The following is a 21,492-nucleotide window of genomic DNA, read 5'->3' as shown; positions in this document are numbered from 1 at the left end:
TATATATATATATATATATATATATATATATATATATATATATATATATACAATTTACTGCTGTACAATCATATACAATTAGTATTAATTACACAATCAGAATCATTGAGGCAGCTAATACTAACAGGTATCTGCAACTTGACTGGATCAACTGGTTGTCGAAATGGTATGGATTCAGGATCTTGCTTATAAAGTTTTTCCAAAGTTGGCATTAAAGCTTGGCGAAGCTCATCTGGCTTGAATACTGTAATAAAGAATACAGTTTACACAGAAAAGACACAACATACACATGCAAGATTTTAAAATGATAAGCCTGAGGTAGTAGCTTGTCAACAAGAGGCAAACTGACTCCACCACAAATGGATTATCTAATAAACTGCTTTTATCAAGGGATACACCTATTCTGCATGTATCCTTCCAATGTATGGAAAGGATGAAAGTAATTACATGTGTAAAAGGTTAAAACAGATCATTTGATATTCCATGGAATGCCAAGGGAATCCATTAATTACACTAGATACAACATGCAATACATCTTTAGCATTTACAACTTTCTGACTTTAAACAGCTCTCTCTCTCTCTCTCCCACTCCTCATTCCTCCATCACCATCATTCCTACAACAACTTGATGGATTGAACATACTCTTCTTCTGTCTTGGCTTTGGAATGGGTGAAGCTGCAGGGGTACTACTGGATGAGGCATCTAAAGAAGGACTAGCTTTTGGCTCCATCAAGGAATCATTATCATTGTTGACAGAAGCACCCTCAGATTTTGGTGTAAAGAGCTGCGAGTCCGAGTTTGACTCCTCTTTCATTTCTGAGATACTATCAACCACCTCCATCTTGACCTCAGTCTTAATTTCAGTTTTGATCTCTGGTTTGATATCTATGGAACTGCCTCCTATTGAGATGGTACTGGAGGTAGATGAGGTTGTGGTGAGAGAGGAATTTGAGGAAGCCATAGTGGTCTGGATGGAAGTTGTAGGAATCTGCAGGGCCTGTGTGGAGGTACTAGGTGAAGCCAAAACTTCAGACAAGGTTTGTGGCTGTGTACTGATATCCACTGGTTCAGGCTTCAACTTCATGTCCATGATATTTGACAAAGACTTTTCTGACACCTGAAAATAGACAAAAATGTTAAGATTCCACATTAAGACATAACTTTTCCCAAGTTGTCATTGAAAAGAGATGGACAATAATCACCATATAAGAGTGAAAATTGGTACACGGGCATATAATGCTCCATTCCACAATAATTTTTCTTTTTAAACTCATCTGATTCTTAGATAAAAGAAATATTTCTGTCTTTCCAGTAGCCAAATCATGCTTTTCAAAACTGTTTATTTTCCACTTCACTCTTACCCATTACAATGTTGATTGAATATGGTAAAAAAAGATGGAACAAATTCATTTTAAACAATATGACACGATTGACGGTATTTTCAAATAACTAAAAAACAAAGCAAAGAATAAAGAAATAGAAAGAAAGTACCTGTGACTTGTGATTCATGTTGCTCTGATGATTGTTGACCTGTGACTGTTGCTGCTGCAAAGGAGCAGGGGAAACTTGGGGCTGATTTATTGTCTGATGCAACTGCTGCTTTCCCTGATTAGGAATCTGAGACAACTGCAAAATGAGACAATAGTCTTGTACACCACTAAGGTCAAAACCCGACAAAAAATATGTTGCACAGGAATTACGATATCAGTCTTAACGGTAGTGAGGTACTTTTATAAAAATCTCAATAGGATTTATTTTCATTTATTAATAAGCAGCAAGGCTAAAGTATTCATTGTATTGCTTGATGGTGATTAACAGAGTAAATGTTGTACCTTCTGAGGATGTTTGAGACAAAGAATTTCTCAAATTTATTTTGATCATAAAAATTCAGTGTCTTTAATTTATTTTGTTCACAGTTCATCATAACTTCAAACTAGCAAGCTTGATGAAATCACAAGTGATGTCTTCACTCACAGTCAATTAACCACTTGGGTTTCATGACTCAATGCAGCGACACATATTTCAGGGACAAGTTTCATTAGGCTAATAATGCATGGATAGAATTCTGCTTGCTACATAATTGTGGAAAAAAGACCTCATCTCTTTAATCAATACTGGAAATCACAGTCTGTATTGTCTGATGAAAGTTATATAAAATTGCAAATTTTTAAGTGAATTATATTTCTCAGGGAATACAGGATCACATCAATGTTAGAGAGATAGGCCTGTTACCTACAGAAATGGTTAAAAATTCTTTTCTGACACTCTCATACAAAGGGCAATAACTTTTGACAACTACCTCCACTTACCACCACCAGGTGTTGCTAGTTTTTAAGCTAAGCAATATGCCAGCAATGATGGTGGTTGGGAGGGTTTTCAAGTAATGTGATCCAGTAAATATTCTCAGAAAAAGATCCTACTTAAAAAATTCACTTTTCCCTTCAAATAAGTTCCCTGATCACATTAACATTAGGAGAATAGGTTATAAGAGAGCATCTGACCTATACCTCGGGTATCCTTCTAGAGAATAACAGCTGGATTCCCTTGCGAATGATAATTGGTTTTCCTAATCTTATAAACATCACAGCCATGGGTCATGTGATCTGTGACACCAATATCCGGTCAAGAAGATGATTATTACAATCTTCTTACTGACAAAATTTCACCGGCAAATCCCGTGAAGCCAATAGGCTGACTTTTAATTAGGTCTGGTGGTCATTTGGGCTGCCATGACATATTATGCATGGCGGCCAGTATTAATGGTGGAGGAAGAACCCGGAAAAACCCTGGGAAGAACCACCGACCCATGAGAAGCTGCTGGCAAGCTTTCTCACATACCCACATTGGCCGAATCCTGGACTCGAACACACGCAGACAGAGGTGAGATGGCAGTGATCCGTAACAGAAAGCACTTTAGACCACTCAGCCACTCGGGGCCCCCAGATGTTGAGCTTGATCAATTTGATAATGACAATTGTAAGGTGAGCAAAAAAGTATGTAAGCATCAATCTAACAGCAAGTAGATCTTATGGTGATGACCATAAGGTTTACTAGTTTTGATTGCAGTTCAATAAAACTGAAGGACTAGATGCACTAATAGCACTGTATCTTATACTGCACTGAGCTACAATATAAAAAGGGCAATAACTCTAATAAGTATTGCATGAGGACAGAAACTGATATGTGCATCTTTTGATGATGACCATGAAACTTCCCAAGTTTGATGGCAAATCACTGGGTGCCTAGCTCCATTCACTGCAGTTAAAGGGCAATGATAGTTATGAAAGTTTCAGTAGCAAAGTGATTTCTTGACAAGTGCATCTTTAAGTGATAACTATAATATTTACCAAGTTTCATGGCAATCCATTAAAAACTGTAGAACAAATTGTGCAAACGAGATTATGTACCAGACATGGATGAACTGTCACAAGGATTACTATATACCCCTACTACTAGAGGTTGGGAAATAAAAAAGTGTGATGCATTGATACATAAGCAAACCCCAGTATACTCCACCAACTTCAATTGCATTGTATAAAAGGTTTCAAAAATGTGTAAAATAAATTAGAAAAATTGCTGCAATGACCCGAAAGTCTACTCTGGTCTTCTACCTGTGACTATAATAAAAAGTGTAAAATATTTTTTGTCTGTAGGTCCAAATATTTTCTTTATTTACTGAACTATGTTGGATTATGGATGAACAGAAAGCATCAAAGCAATATATTCCCCTTTGCTATCTCATTGGGTACATAAAAGTGTGCACATCTTTCTTATGCAATGAACCTAACACGATGATGCTATCCTCATAAAATTCCTTGGTATGTCTTTCCAAAACTAACAGTGTAATACTTACTGGATTTGGTGGTGGTGGCGTTGTTCTTGGCATGGGTGGCTGCATCGGCATTCTAACAGCAGTATTTCCCAACTGGGTTGGCTGTGACAGGCTATACATGGCATCATTTACAGAGTTCATCTGACCCAACTGTGGTTGGGCAGTTGGAATTGGGCCATCTGCAAAACAACAGTAAATATGTAGCTTAAAGGATGCCTATAAACATACTTCACTTTAATTAACTTTAAAAATCAACGCTTTTTGTCTCTTTTATGTTCTACCAGAAATGAGAAATAATGAATATATACTATGGAGTAATCCTCAATGCCGAGATTTCATTCATAACAATGATCATCAATTCTTTTTAACGGTTAACGGTTCTGATTTGATTGATGCTTAGTCAATACAATCATTTGTGTATCAATTTTCAAGGTTATTCTAAAACTGATATTTTTGTTGGTACCCTAATATTTGTTGAATGTGCAAGGTATCATATTGTTTTAAAAGATACTGAGTTGACACTGCTAAAAAATGTCAATATATTAACTCTGAGCTAACATATTTAAAGCTATGGTAAAAGTCTGCCATAGCAATTACTAAGTTTAGAAAGCAAGCTGCAATACAAATACCTCATTACCAATACTTAAAACTGGTTTAAATAAGGAATCACTGGTTTTCAAAGCTCTGTTTAGATGATCCCCAATTAGCCAGTGAAGATGCAGCATTTTGACACCAGTGCACATATATGTGCTCACTTACTGTGAATTGGGGGTCTAATTTGTTGCTGACCAGGCATCTGCTTACTGTTAATTCGAGCCATTCTTTTCTCTTCCAACTCTTTTAGGATTTTGTAAATTTTCTCTGCCAGGAAATGGTAGTACTCTTCCTGCAAATCAAAACTTGAGATATTAAATTATGAAGACAATTTTTTTAAAGTCCTTGCCAAAATTGGATGCTTACAAATGACATCCATTTGACTATGGCAAGCAAAACAAAAAGTGAAATCATGTTTAAAAAACAATATACTGAATATCTTCCTTTATCTGAGTAAAGATTTAATTATCTGAAAAACATCAGATTCTGTGAATGTTGCTCCAAAATTTCCTGCATGTGTGTTACTGAAAAACAATAGTTAACTGATGCTATTCCATACAATAGTTTCACTTTTTAAAGAGTTGTTATTTACTGGAATCTGAATCAATCTGGATAACACATAATCAAGTTTACAGATGATGTTAAGCATCATGTAAAATCAAGATACAGTAGCTCTGACCAACATAAGAACTGAATTAGCCAGTCTTATAAAGTACATTTATGTTTGTGTGTGTACGTTTGTCAGTCTGTATAGGGTTAGCATAATATCAGCACACTGTGTCTGTACAAAGTCAAGTTCTAAACAGATAATCGCCTAATCAAAGCTAACAACAAAAAATTCAATTTTTTTATGTGGGAAAAGAAATGAAAAGTACAACATATCAACTTTCAATCCAATATCTTTTGCTAAACTTGAGGATAAGTTTTGCATGATTGGTCTGAAGTACCCGGTAGAGTCAAAAACCAAGTTTAAAAAAGTAAGCAGTCTCTCTTTGATAAAATGACATACCCAGCTATTGGCTGCTTCATACAGATCCCCTTCCACTTTTCTGGCATAGGCGACTGCAACTTTCATTCTATTTTCCAAGGCGCCACCCACAGTAGTGTAGAAATATACTTCAGCTCTTGATAGAAATGTCCCAGTCAATAATAGCATCAAATTTAAAAAAGGACAAAAAGTGATGTGAAAAGGGAAAAACAAACTTCAGTAACTGCTTGAATCCCTGTTAGCAATTATTTCCTGTATACCATTGTTTGACAAAGGTCAGAATATTATAAAAACCTTGTTTACTTTTGCTTCTTAACATATTCAAATTAAAAGTTACTTTTTAATAAAGCAATAAATTACAGTAATAAATTCTGTCATATATTAAACTAAACTGTTCAGTATAAAAATAATGTTGCCAGCTATTAAAGAATCCAAGGAGTCAAAATGAAATAAGAAAATTGCTATCTTTCCTTTGAAAATTCATTTAATAATTTACCATTTTATCTGAAACCACTTTTTCCTAATGTACCACACCTCCAAAATGCTTTCATTAAAGCAAAATACTATCGAACACATAAACTATACTTACAATTTAATAATAATGTGATTTCTGAGATGCAATTTGTTAGTGCCAAAGTTTGTCTGGGCCATGATTGGAAGGTTCCCCCCTCCAGGAATAGCTCCTCCTCCACCAACACCTCTTATACCTTGTGATAAGAAACCATTTATGGTCATTGTTGACTGGAGAGTCTGGGTGCTATGTGAAGGTGGGTTCATGCCATGGAGCACTGAAAATACATCCTGGTCATCAAGATCTGTTTTCAAATGTACAAGATTCAACAGTATTACAACTCTATGCTCATAAAGTAAGTAACAGAAAGAAACAAGTTTTGTAAAAGTTAAATGATTTAACTATGAAAGTTATAAAATTAAAATTTAAGAGGAACTTACAATTTTATGAATTACATCCCAAATAATTCCAAAAGTTCTACCACAAGTCCGAAAGAATTGAATGTTCCAAATGAATTCCAGATCCTCAAATGTACCATCTGCCAATAGTCCTGATACATCAAAACTGCATTGTTCAGAACTCCTTTGAATAAATTCACAATCCTTCCAGGGTAATATTTTAGTCCAATGAGCACTTTGTAATTCCAATGAATAATGCAAACAAATGTCTCCTCTCAGATTATATCTAAACACAACAGTAAACACATCTGCAGACTAATATCAACACATGAACATATGAAATAAGAATCCAAAATGAAATCAATTGCCCAGTTCTCTCCTTATATACACAGAGATGCCCACTGCCAACTAGGAAAATCTGGGACAAGAGGGTAAAAAATTTATGATTCTATTGAAAAAACTGTGAGATTTACCGCAATCAAAGAAAAATTCAAAGTGGAAGACAGAAGATTGATAATATTATTCAAAAACATTATAAAGCATGTCTATGTGCAGCTATTTACAGTACCCAGCTCTGTATTCTTTTAATTGTCCTACAAACTGCTTCTGGCTTTTTTCAGCTTTGTCAGCTCCTTTTACAGTATCATTTCATAGCAATGAGGATGTTCTTATTATTACTGTCTGACATTTTAAAGTTAAGGCACACATGAAAGGTTTATAAAAATACTGCCAATTATAGTTTGCAAGTAAACACAAACGTAGAAATCTAATTTTAAAACAAACAAACAAACAACACAGTACATCATGAAGAAAACACAATCAGACAAAATAAAGAATTCAGAATAATGATGTGAAACTGATCATATGACACAAATTATTGGAAGGGACTAAGAAAGACCGAAATGAATTGTTCCGATTATAATAACACTTTATATACTGGAAACCAGTCTTATATAAGTATAATCTGGAAACTGATATATTACAAATTACTTGAAAGGACAGAAAATATTCTAATATGGCTTCAGCTTCCACCAAATTTTTCTTTTCATTTATTTTTGCAGCCAAAATCATGATTTTTTTTCTATGGTGACATGATTTGTGAACAGGCTCAGCAATTCAGAACATTCACACCAAGTTCAGGACAATGGGCATCTGTCTATGGGCCTAAAATGCAATTTTCTCCTACTCACTACGTGACATTTTGCAATAGCCCATGTTGTAAAAAGAACCCTGCTGACCAACCCATTCAACAGGAAATAATTTAACTCATCTAAGAACCACATGACCAAACTATCCAATGAAAAATAAAACCCAAACTCATAACAGGTATATGAAGAATATTGTTATTGTTGATTGTAAACATTTAATTATAGATCCTACACAATCTACTCTTAATATCTTAAAACAGAATTTTATACCCATGTACAAAAATTAGCTATCAAATACATGTAACTTGATTATAGGTGATCATTAGAATTTACAGTCGTGAACAAAAACTACACAATATATAGATATATATACAATCATGCAGCAAAGGCTACCAAAAAGAATTGATATACATAACAGAAAAGTAACTACTTAATGAAAATGTACTTACAATGTTAATAAGCCACTCCCTTGTGTTGCAGCAAAAAAAAAGGAAATAATTTCCACATTCTTCAGTTATTATTTGCCATTCAGTTTTTCAAGACTGGATCAGTAAAGATAGAATCTTGCATAGGTTCAAAATGTTGAGTTAATTTAGTATACAAGAAGTTCTATTATTTACAATGTTAAGAAATTTGTGGAGTCAAAACACAGAAGATTTATGCTAATATTTTCACCAATTATACATCAATTATACATCCTTTAAAACCTTTTTTTCTTTCTTACACAAATACAGAACATGTTAAACTCACTCTGAGCAACTTGTGTTTGAGGCCTGATACTAGGGACATCACTTGGATGACTGGTGGTTGGCTGGTTTCCTTTGTATGGTAAACCTAAAGCTGCATATGCCCTTTGCAGCTCATTCACTGCCGGTGGTGCATTTAACTGGTTACCGGGAAGATTAGGATTGCCAGGAGCTGCCACTCCTCCTGGTGTAGGACCTGGCACACCACCTGAAATTAGGATCTGACACTTTAACAAACCTACCAATCTTTCTCAAGCACATGTCTAGTTTTCATATGATATAAAATCATCTAGATCACAGGTAGTGTTGTGAGTTTAGGGCCAATTTTCAGCACATGATATGCTATATATGGTAATCAGTATAACTGGTGGAGAAATAACCTGGGAAAGCTCCTGTAAGAACCACAGACCCATGGGAAGCTAATGGCAAGCTTTATCACATTCCCACATTGATTGAGCCAGAGAAGTCTCAAACCCATACGAACAGAGGTGAGACAGCAATTAATAGTTAAGGAGAGCACTTTAGACCATTTGGCCACCCAGGGCCCTAAACACAGGTAATGTTGATACTATATTTGAATTATTACTGTATCACTGAGGATATGTAGTCAGTTAAGATTTCATCATTTCTCATGGTTCAAATAATGGAGGCACTACTGTTCTTAAAGTAACTCATTTCAACACATGGTATTTACTACAAAATATAGCAACATTATGTATTCAAAAATTTCAAGCACATAGTGAGGTTGCATTCTTACCTTGCTTGAAAATCAGAGGAGTATAATGACTGCCACTTTTGATGCCTGCCCCATGTTTAATTCTCCCATGTAGATGACTAAAATTATTATGCAGAATATAATTTTCTTCTTTCACTCAGTGATCTTGACCATGAACTTTTGACACTTTCTTTACCAAAATACATGACATGCACAAAATCAGGTCCAGGTCTGTTATGTAGAACTAATAGTATTGTGTGGAAACCATTTTCCTTCTCTCAGTAACATTGACATTTGACCCAACAAGAGGCTCCTTTCTTACCCTAAGCACAAGTCATCCACAAAGTTTGGTTCAGATATCTGAGGCAGAAATGATATTTTCTTGTTGAAACAAGATTTATTCTTTCAGTCACAGTAACCTTGATCTTTGACCTTTCTGAAGTGAAATCAATAGGATTCTTCCTCGATCACAAGCACAAGCCATACAAATATTTCATACCAGTATATGATGGAGTTATTGTGCAGAAACCATTTTTCTTCTTTAAGTCACTGACCCTGACCTTTGACCTTTTGAGTCCAAATCAATATTGTTCTTCCTCACCCAGCATGCAGCTGTAGGGTATCATCACACTGAATTATCATTCTGAACATTTTGGACAGCCATCACAAAATATACATTGAATTATTCATCAGCATCAACAGAAATATTAAACAGATTACATTTCTTCGAAACTATCCAGCTGTAAACATGTCTTTGAAGTTTAATGATAACTAATCAAATGAAAATATAGATTTATCTTTAATCAAGTATACAGACTACTTAATTGTCTTTAATTGCATCATACAAACAAAAACCATCACATTACTTATACAATTAAAAACAACAGTGAGATCAATCCCATTTTTAAGAGGCATGATTTATTACATTATTCAGAGTCTTCACTTGAAAGCATGAAATTACCTTGGCAGGATTTGCCAGCATTACAGGTGGTCACTTGGTTTAGCACATTTTCCATGGTGCGATGGTGTGGCAACCCACATGCCTCAATGTGTGCATAAGGTAGCTGCACTAAATGGTCTTGGTCAGCAATTGGTGGCTGCTGTCCTATCACTGGAACACCACCATGTTGACCAGACTTCTGAGTCAGACAGAAAATGAGGGGGAAAAAACTCATAAAAAATAAACAAGAGACTCCTATTTGTCAGTTCTGCTATTTATTTAGGTAGAAAGTACAAAACTGTAACATTGAGCCTAATTTCACAAATTTTAACATTCAGCCAATATAACAAAAAAACAAAAAAAAAAACACTGACCATATTCTGCTGTGTGAATCATTGTACAGACAAATGGATGTACAGACATGCACTTGGATGCCAAAGTGATCATGAAGCTGAGTTGTGCCATGGTAGGGCTAGACATTAAATCTGATCAAATGAAAAACTTGTCATATCAGAATTTCTTCAGCAACAAGAAATAATTAGAAGATGGCTCAATAGTTTATCTTAAGCTCTTCTCCAGAATCAATTTCTCAGGAATTAAACTGTAAAATCAAAAAACAAAAAGGATATTAAAATAAACCTTGTACTGCATTCATTTAAAATTAAATTAAGCTAAAAATATACAAGTCTGTAATCTGATATTGGTTTTAACCTGCTTGACTTGAACACCAAGGTTTGCTATAAATAGATTTTGATGTCCCTGGTCAAATTAAAATAATGTATATAAAAAATTCAGGATGGCTACACCAAATTCTCTTACTCATTTTCCTGTCACTAAATTTAATAATCAGCAGAATATGGTTTTCTGGTCTCAAGCCATGTTTTCATCAACCATTCAAGTCTATAAAGCTGTAGACTACATAGCTTCTCAATATGTTATGTACATATAGTGCTGTTCACATAGCAAGTTACAGAGCAGAAGAAAAATAAATGTGTGACAAATTCATCTTATCAAAAACTATCTTCGAACATTGAATTACAGCTTAAATTCAAATAATGCACAATGCCAAACTATTTACCCATCTGTCTGACTCCCAAATAGAGATATAACTTTCAACTGCTCACTAAAATTCAATCTATCTGACCAAATACAAGGTGTTATTCAGCATCAAAAGCACTTGGTAACTACAACCTCATTAAACCAGTCTCCCTACATATATATACTGTTGTCCATTGTCTATAGCATAAATAAAACAACCACAAGTTTGTTAACCCAAACTAAAAGTTTGGTGGTTTTGATTTGGTTTGGTTAATGCACAGCAACACAAGTAGATTATTAACTCCTGAGACAATGACAGTAAAATGTCTTGCCAAAGAAGACAGTGAATGTTATGAATTTCAATCTGATGATGCTTGTAACAATAATGAACAGCATGTGTTCATTCTCAAAAAACATAAAAATGCTCAATTTTAATCTTGCTATAAAGTGTGCTAATTCTGAATCATGAGTAGATTCAACCCATGAAAATTTATAAAACAACATGGACCTGTGCAACCTATAAAATTATGAAATAGATCACTAAAATCCAATCTACAAGTAACTACAACCTCATTAACCCAGTCTCCCTACATATATATACTGTTGTCCACTGTCTATAGAATAAATAGAGCAACTACAAGTTTGTTAACTCAAACTAAAAGTTTAGTGTTTTTGATTTCTTCTGTTCAAGCCATGCTTTGTCTCAACAATGATATCTATCTGTACTTTTTCTAAAGGCCTAACAATATTTTTTCTTTATATCTTCCCATGGTCTGTCATCACAATCTGACAGCTGATCCAAAATCAAGTTTTGTGGCAGGGTCCCTCAAAAGTGTTTCTGTGCCTGTTGCTAGCAGAGATAAACCAGCTGTTGCTAACCAACTCTGCCAATGAATGGTCACAATGTAAGATACAGGTCATACTGACCATGACACTTGGTGTCTTGAATTTTGTATGGTTCACAGTTCATCACAACTTCAAATTAGCAAGCCTGATAAAATTATGACTGATGTCTTCACTCACAGACTCCTGACCACTTGGGTTTTGTGAATTAATGCAGCATCAAACATTAAGTGAAAAGTTTGATTAGGCACATTTATTGACAGCATTCTGGCAGGCTACAAAATTGTGGAAATATACCTTATCTGTATATTCAATGCCTAAAACCACAATCTGATTTCTTTGAAGAATGTTCCTTAAAAGGTATGACAAAAGAACAGATTGAAATAAACAGCTCTGGACACTGAATTTCCCAGATTTGTATTATTATAATGATGGTTATTCCCACACATACTCTTCCCCAACAAAGAGGTTGATGCCTATATATTAAGCAGATCATTCTTCAATTTAAGTTAACTTCAAACTGTATTCTATTTACCTCAGCAGTCTGCAAAGTGTTGACTTGTGACCTGGAACTGATGGAAGGTGCCTGTCCTGTCATTTGTGACTGGGCTTGAGACTGGAGGGGAAGATGAGTTGTCACTTGATGTTGTGCAGGAGAGGACTGGGGTGGCAGGGGCTGCTGGCTAGGGATCTGTGGGGTTGGCATTCTGTCCTTCAGAGCATCAAACTGCTGCTGAGATTCACGAGATATCATGGGTGGGTTGGTAGGCAAAGTCATCTGCTAATAGAACAAAGATATGATCCTGGATTATAACCACATATATCATGACCATTTTTAACATTATAACTGCAACCTTAATTTGAAAATAGATGTTATAAAATCTAGATAATAAGTGCACATATGAAAATAAACATATATCTAAAGAAAGTATGCAAGTCGTCTGCTATTTTCAAAGCAAATCAATTTACATACATGTGTGAAAGAAACACATTCTTAGACTGTAAAATTTGCTCTTCTTACACAGGTTCTATTTCTTATTTGGTGATTAGTACAACTATTTCTCTATCAATCTCGGATTCAGCCTTTTCCCTCTTACCATCTGTTTTTTTCTTAACTACATGTATATATTGTTAAATCCATATGAGCATGAAAATTTAAATCTTACAGATGTATGATGATTCATATCATTTCAGTATTGATAAAGCACACTTCAAAATATACATGCAGCCTTTCCAAATTTTACCAAAAAAGGCATGTATCCAGACTTTACTGTATACATAAAAAGAATAGATAATGCAATATAAAAACAGAAATATGATCCCTTGTAAGCAATCCTTGAGCTATATGCACAGCAATGACAGGTTAAGCCTGACTTACATATCTCATACTAACATACACAAGAGGTTATCATCACATCTACGCAGGGAAATATGCAGAAAATCTGATTATTAGCAGACCTGCCAACCCCGATGAGTCTGTCTCAGTAAAGCAGTTGATTTTTTCCATAAGACTGACCCACTTCCAGTAAGGTGTAACAAAATACCAATAACTGCTACTGTAAAGCTGGAAGATGTAATTAAAAGTTTCACACATCGACGATAAAAATTATGTTCAACTGAAAAGTTTGTAAAGTACACGTAGACTTTATTTACCACCAGTACAGTTGCACAAACTCTAGTTCCTAACCCTATGCAGCTCAATGGCTTGTTGCTATCTCTCAACTTGACATAATTCTTGAATTTTTTTTTCCGTTTCACATGACGACGACAATCATATCTCCCCCCAAGAGACATACTCAAATTGGCATGTGATGTCCAATAAACGTAATTGTGTCTTTCCAGCTTTTATTCACAAGAATCTGACTACTCCTTTTTTTATTCTTCTGTGTTGATTATTAACACTTTCTAGAAGCTTATTTTCCCTTTTGTCTTCACCATGCATCACTTTCTGGATGACATTTTTAAAAATTATATAATCAACAGTTTGATCATGCAGACACTTCACATGAACAAACAGGTGCATTTTAAAATGTCTGGGGTGCTGCTGTAAAGTTATCTGGTTCCCTGACTAATTTCACTAGTTCTACGATGAAACCCAGATCCAAATAAAACACAGATGAACCAATTATCCAGATTTTTTGGCAATGATCATTTTTCCGCAGTTTTTGCTAGTATGCCGTAAGTCCGTACTTTTATGGGTAATTTTTGTAAGGCTTGCAGCAAAATCATAAGAGTTGGCAGGTCTGTATTAGCCATGAATCTTAAATATATACAGTTCAACATGTTCTGTCACCTCTGCTCAGAGTTCACCTGTTTACAACAGCCATTCTACTTCCCCAGCACTACATTTTCTACACAAATGTCCTGTGTGTAATAGTCACCTGCTTTTGGTGGTCAGCAGCCAGATGTTTCCTAACCAACATTGGTTTCTCCCTTACTGCATCTACATTCACCATTCAGACTATGCAAACTGAATTTTTGCTTCATGAGGAAGGCATTGTTTAAATAAAGGAATATTATGTCAATCAACGTGCAGTGGGACATAGTGTCAAATCAATTTGTTTCCTGGATGGTGGTAAAAGATGGTGTGTTATCACAGCAGAAATTGGATGTCATCTTTCGTGCCAGTGTAACAGATATTATCAGATATCTTCATCTATCTGCATGTGAATTAAAGCTATCTCTGAAGAAAAAGTTCAACTCTGAGAGAAGATGCAAGTTACATACCTTGTCATTAAGGTCAGGGGTTACTCAATATTCAAAACATATCTGCAAAAGCATGTGAAGTTTCAGTTTCTAGGTCACAACAGCCATATACAGCTGCTCTTAATTTTCTGTTCATCACAGACTTCTCACATAAGTTGATTGTCATCTGATCTTGACAAGTTCAACAACTGACTAATCCAGATATGGTTTTGATAGTGTAAACAAATTTATGTGGATGTATATTTTTCAGTCCGTTATGATTCCATTTATAATAGGATGGATTAAAGTGTACAGGATAAGTAATCTTCTGCAGAACATGAAACAATCTCAATAATGTAATAATAATTATAATATTAAACCAAACTACCCATTTATCTAAACATCCTCTTGACCAAGGAATTATTGTCAACATAAGTCATAAGTGGATGAATTCAAATATAGGTCACATGTTAGAAAACTCATGGATATGTCACATCCTATTAGAAAACACAAATAACATATATAGATCTAGGGCGTCTGTCAATATACATGTTTATTTTATATCTTGACTTTGACATAAGCATGACAAAATAGACAATGGGCCTGGGATTTTCCATTTATGTCGACATAAGCAGCTTGTCCATAATGGGTAAGACTGTAATAATTAGTACATGGTATTTGTTCAAAACCCAATTTTAAAAGGTAAACCTCTGTACAGTGGTCACTGGTGTGCAACAGCCGGTTTTCCCTTTTCCCATGAGTGGCAGGTTGCAACAGGTTTGACTTTAGTTCCTTCACATTACAGGGCTCAAATAATTTTCAGACGGCAAATTGTCTTGCTGGGCAGGTGACATGGAACGTTTACTTGTACTGCATCAGTTTTCTTCATCTTACACTGTATGTAATATTCAAACTGCTTAAAATTCTACCCATCCAATCAAATAAACATTTTGAAAAAGTGATGTGCCCTTCCTCAGCCACCACTGTTAATATGGCCAGACAAGAGAAATTTTCAAGCCCTGAATCACACTTAAAAATTTACCTCTTTAATGACCAATTCCAAAAGCATTTCTAATCACAACTAAGTTTTAGACAATTTATCAAAAGGGACATGCTTCTACAGTACCTGCCAGTTTCATTGGGCAGAGGACAATTAAAAATTCATGCTTAAAAATTAAAAATATTGAACAAGCCCAACAGGATCATATGCCTGATGGAAAAGGAGTACAAACCTAGAAACTTATCGTGTTTTAACCAAATAAATGAGAATGATGGGAAGAAAACAAAAGAGGAAAGGGAAATCACGATTCTAAATTCTGTTTACCAATTCTAGTTTGAATTTCCTTTTCGGGAAAATACCCAAATACCAACAAGCAAAGACATGAGCGAAGAGACGTAAAAGCCATTATTATAAGAAACTCAATGGGGGAAATTCATTAAGTTCGAACCAGTTCTATGTGCTGGATCAGATTGTAGAGTTTCAAAAACAAGGACATAGAACATCGCATAGTCATTATGACAGTAAAGTTAGGTACAACTGTAGCCTGGCTGTAATTTTCACCATCTTTTCATGCTCTGCATTGCATACACAGGGCTGTTTCTCAACAGAGATATCTGTACTTTCTCCAATGGCCTAACCATATTTTTTCTTTATACCTTCCCATGGTCTGTCATCACAATCTGACAGCTGATCCAAAATCAAGTTTTGTGGCAGGGTCCCTCGAAAGATTTTCTATGCCTGTTGCTAGCAGAGATAAACCAGCTATTGCTAACCAGCTCTGTCAATGAATGGTCACAATGTAAGATACAGGTCATACTGACCATGACACTTGGTGTCTTGAATTTTGTATGGTTCACAGTTCATCACAACTTCAAATTAGCAAGCCTGATAAAATTATGACTGATGTCTTCACTCACAGACTCCTGACCACTTGGTTTTTGTGAATTAATGCAGCATCAAACATTCAAGTGAAAAGTTTGATTAGGCACATTTATTGACAGCATTCTGGCATGCTACAAAATTGTGGAAATATACCTTATCTGTATATTCAATACCTAAAATCACAGTCTGATTTCTTTAAAGAATGTTCCTTAAAAGGTATGACAAAAGAACAGATTGAAATAAACAGCTCTGGATACTGAATTTCCCAGATTTGTATTGTTATAATGATGGTTATTCCCACACATACTCTTCCCCAACAAAGAGGTTGATACCTTTATATTAAGCAGATCATTCTTCAATTTAAGTTAACTTCAAACTGTATTCTATTTACCTCAGCAGTCTGCAAAGTGTTGACTTGTGACCTGGAACTGATGGAAGGTGCCTGTCCTGTCATTTGTGACTGGGTTTGAGACTGAAGGGGAAGATGAGTTGTCACTTGATGTTGTGCAGGAGAGGACTGGGGTGGCAGGGGCTGCTGGCTAGGGATCTGTGGGGTCAGCATTCTGGCCTTCAGAGCATCAGTCTGCTGCTGAGATTCAAGAGATATCAAGGGTGGGTTGGTAGGCTAATAGAGCAGAGATATGATCCTGGAGTATAACCACCTATACCATTACCATTTTTAACTTTCTAACTGCAACCTTAATTTGAAAATAAACACACTGTAAAATCTAGATAATAAGTGCACATATGAAAATAAACATATATCTAAAGAATGTATGCAAGTCGTCTGCTATTTTCACAGCAAATCAATTTACATACAAGTGTGAAAGAAAGACATTCTTAGACTGTAAAATTTGCTCTTCTTACACAGGTTCTATTTCTTATTTGGTGATTAGTACAACTATTTTTCTATCAATCTCGGATTTGGCCTTTTCCCTCTTACCATCTGTTTTTTTCTTAACTATATATTGTTAAATCCATATGAACATGAAAATTTAAATCTTACAGATGTATGATGATCCATATCATTTCAGTATTGATAAAGCACACATCAAAATATACATGCAGCCTTTCCAAATTTTACCAAAAAAGGCATGTACATTTATTACCCAGACTTTACTGTATATATAAAAAGAATAGACAATGCAATATAAAAACAGAAATATGATCCCTTCTAAGCAATCCTTGAGCTATATGCACGACAATGACAAGTGACAGTTAAGCCTGACTTACATATCTCATACTACCATACACAAGAGGTTACCATCACATCTACGCAGGGAAATATGCAGAAAATCTGATTATTAGCAGACCTGCCAAACCCAATGAGTCCGTCTCAGTAAGGCAGTTGATTTTTTTTCCATACGATTGACCCGCTTCCAGTAAGGTGTAACAAAATATCAATAACTGCTACTGTAAAGCCGGAAAATGTAATTAAAAGTTTCACACATCAACGATAAACATTATGTTCAACTGAAAAGTATGTAAAGTACGCATACACTTTATATACCACCAGTACAGTTGCACAAACTCTAGTTCCTAACCCTATGCAGCTTGATCTCTTGTTGCTGTCTCTCAACTTGACATAATATTTGGAATTTTTTTTCTATTTCACATGACGACAGCAATCATATCTTCCCCCACGACACATACTCAAATTAGTATGTGATGTCCAATAAACGTAATTGTGTCTTTCCAGCTTTTATTCACAAGAATCTGACTATTCCTTTTTTATTCTTCTGTGTTGATTATTAACACTTTCTAGAAGCTTACGGTCTCTTTCATCTTAAACATGCATTGCTTTCTGGATGACATTTTTAAAAATTCTATAATCAACAGTTTGATCATGCAGACACTTCGCATGAACAAACACAAACAGGTGCATTTTAAAATGTCTGGGGTGCTGCTGTAAAGTTATCTGGTTCCCTGACTGATTTCACTAATTCTACAATGAAACCCAGATCCAAATAAAACACGGATTAACCAATCATCCAGATTTTTTGGCAATGATCATTTATCTGTAGTTTTTGCAAGTGTGCCGTAAGTCCGTATCTTTACGGGTATTTTCGTAAGGTTTGCAGCAAAATCAAAAGAGTTGGCAGGTCTGTATTAGCCATGAATCTTAAATATATACAGTCCAACATGTTCTGTCACCTTTGCTCAGCGCTCACCTGTTTACAACAGCCATTCTACTTCCCCAGCACCAAATTTTCTACACAAATGTCCTGTGTGTAATAGTCACCTGCTTTTGGTGGTCAGCAGCCAGATGTTTCCTAACCAACATTGGTTTCTCCCTTACTGCATCTACATTCACCATTCAGACTATGCAAACTGAATTTTTGCTTCATGAGGAAGGCATTGTTTAAATAAAGGAATATTATGTCAATCAATGTGCAGTGGGACATAGTGTCAAATCAATTTGTTTCCTGGATGGTGGTAAAAGATGGTGTGTTATCACAGCAGAAATTGGATGTCATCTTTCGTGCCAGTGTAACAGATATTGTCAGATATCTTCATCTATCTGCATGTGAATTAAAGCTATCTCTGAAGAAAAAGTTCATCTCTGAGAGAAGATACAAGTTACATCCCTTGTCATTAAGGTCAGGGGTTACTCAATATTCAAAACATGTCTGTAAAAGCAGTAAAGTTTCGGTTTCTAGGTCACAACAGCCATATACAGCTGCTCTTGATTTTCTGTTCATCACAGACTTCTCACATAAGTTGATTGTCATCTGATCTTGACAAGTTCAACAACTGACTAATCCAGATATGGTTTTGATAGTGTAAACAAATTTATGTGGATGTATATTTTTCAGTCTGTTATGATTCCATTTATATAGGATGGATTAAAGTGTACAGGATAAGTAATCTTCTGCAGAACATGAAACAATCTCGATAATGTAATAATAATTATAATATTAAACCAAACTACCCATTTATCTAAACATCCTCTTGACCAAGGAATTATTGTCAACATAAGTCATAAGTGGATGAATTCAAGTATAGGTCACATGTTAGAAAACTGATGGATACATCACATCCTATTAGAAAACACAAATAACACATATTTAGAAAAAAACAAATAACACATATATAAACCTAGGGCATCTGTCAACATACATGTTTATTTTATATCTTGACACTGACATAAGCATGACATATTTGCAGTAAAAATAGACAACGCCCGGCCTGGGATTTTCCATTTGTGTCGACATAAGCGGTTTGTTGATAATAGGTAGGACTCACCGTAATAATTAGTACAAGGTATTCGTTCAAAAACCAATTTTAAAAGGTAAACCTCTGTACAGTGGTCACTAGTGAGCAACAGCCAGTTTTCCTTTCTCCCATGAGTGGCAGGGAGCAACAGGTTTGACTTTAGTTCCGTCACATTACAGGGCTCAAATAATTTTCACCTGGCAAATTGTCTTGCTGGGCAGGTGACATGGAATGTTTACTTGTACTGCATTAATTTTCTTCATCTCACACTGTATGTAACATTCAAACTGCTTAAAGTTCTACCCATCCAATCATATAAACATGTTGAAAATGTGATGTGCCCTTCCTCAGCCACTACTGTTAATATGCCAGCCAAGAGAAATTTTCAAGCCCTGCATCACACTTAAAAATTTACCTCTTTAATGGCCAATTCCATACGCATTTCTTAGACAATTTATTAAAAGGGACATGATTCTACAGCACCTGCCAGTTTCATTGGGCAGAGGACAATTAAAAATTCATGCTTAAAAATTAAAATATTGAACAGGCCCAATAGGATCATATGCCTGATGGAAAAGGAGTACAAACCTAGAAACTTATCGTGTCTTAACCAAATAAATGAGAATGATGGGAAGAAAACAAAAAAGGAAAGGGAAATCTCGATTCTAAATTCTGTTTACCAATTCTAGTTTGAATTTCCTTTTCGGGAAAATACCCAAATACCAACAAGCAAAGACATGGGCGAAGAGACGTAAAAGCCATTATTATAAGAAACTCAATGGGGGAAATTCATTAAGTTCGAACCAGTTCTATGTGCTGGGATCAGATTGTAGAGTTTCAAAAACAAGGACATAGAACATCGCATAGTCTGTCATGACAGTAAAGTTAGGTACATCTGTAGCCTGGCTGTAATTTTTCATAATCTTTTCATGGTCTGCATTTCATACACAGGGCTGTTTCTCAACAGAGATATCTGTACTTTCTCCAAAGGCCTAACAATAATTTTTCTTTATGTCTTCCCATGGTCTGTCATCACAATCTGACAGCTGATCCAAAATCAAGTTTTGTGGCAGGGTCCCTCGAAAGATTTTCTATGCCTGTTGCTAGCAGAGATAAACCAGCTATTGCTAACCAGCTCTGTCAATGAATGGTCACAATGTAAGATACAGGTCATACTGACCATCAAACTTGGTGTCTTGAATTTTGTATGGTTCACAGTTCATCACAACTTCAAATTAGCAAGCCTGATAAAATTATGACTGATGTCTTCACTCACAGACTCCTGACCACTTGGTTTTTGTGAATTAATGCAGCATCAAACATTCAAGTGAAAAGTTTGATTAGGCACATTTATTGACAGCATTCTGGCATGCTACAAAATTGTGGAAATATACCTTATCTGTATATTCAATACCTAAAATCACAGTCTGATTTCTTTAAAGAATGTTCCTTAAAAGGTATGACAAAAGAACAGATTGAAATAAACAGCTCTGGATACTGAATTTCCCAGATTTGTATTGTTATAATGATGGTTATTCCCACACATACTCTTCCCCAACAAAGAGGTTGATACCTTTATATTAAGCAGATCATTCTTCAATTTAAGTTAACTTCAAACTGTATTCTATTTACCTCAGCAGTCTGCAAAGTGTTGACTTGTGACCTGGAACTGATGGAAGGTGCCTGTCCTGTCATTTGTGACTGGGCTTGAGACTGAAGGGAAAGATGAGTTGTCACTTGATGTTGTGCAGGAGAGGACTGGGGTGGCAGGGGCTGCTGGCTAGGGATCTGTGGGGTTGACATTCTGTCCTTCAGAGCATCAAACTGCTGCTGAGATTCATGAGACATCATGGGTTTATTGGTGTGCCAAGTCTTCTGCTAATAGAGCAAAGATATGATCCTGGATTATAACCACCTATATCACTACAATTTTTAACATTTATAACTGCAACCTT

General features: G+C 35.4%; 1 pseudogene across 1 annotated transcript in view; it reads right to left on the bottom strand.

Moving 5' to 3' along the window:
• The window catches only part of LOC149797573 (CREB-binding protein-like), a 106,760-nt pseudogene extending 88,122 nt beyond the window's left edge, over nucleotides 1-18,638 (bottom strand). Inside the window, exons 1-12 of the transcript XR_016421635.1 lie at nucleotides 18,564-18,638; nucleotides 16,713-16,946; nucleotides 12,290-12,535; nucleotides 9,895-10,072; nucleotides 8,223-8,426; nucleotides 6,005-6,230; nucleotides 5,437-5,551; nucleotides 4,593-4,719; nucleotides 3,855-4,012; nucleotides 1,493-1,627; nucleotides 644-1,118; nucleotides 126-244 (exon numbers count right to left, since the gene is read on the bottom strand). The product of XR_016421635.1 is annotated as a CREB-binding protein-like (transcript). The remainder of the gene's footprint in view (nucleotides 1-125; nucleotides 245-643; nucleotides 1,119-1,492; nucleotides 1,628-3,854; nucleotides 4,013-4,592; nucleotides 4,720-5,436; nucleotides 5,552-6,004; nucleotides 6,231-8,222; nucleotides 8,427-9,894; nucleotides 10,073-12,289; nucleotides 12,536-16,712; nucleotides 16,947-18,563) is intronic.
• Nucleotides 18,639-21,492: the final 2,854 nt, after the last annotated feature.

This window comes from Sinohyriopsis cumingii, chromosome 6 (genome assembly GCF_028554795.1).
Source record: "Sinohyriopsis cumingii isolate HCF-2022 chromosome 6, ASM2855479v2, whole genome shotgun sequence".
Lineage (NCBI taxonomy): Eukaryota > Metazoa > Mollusca > Bivalvia > Unionida > Unionidae > Sinohyriopsis > Sinohyriopsis cumingii.
This window is presented reverse-complemented; position numbering and strand designations above follow the sequence as displayed.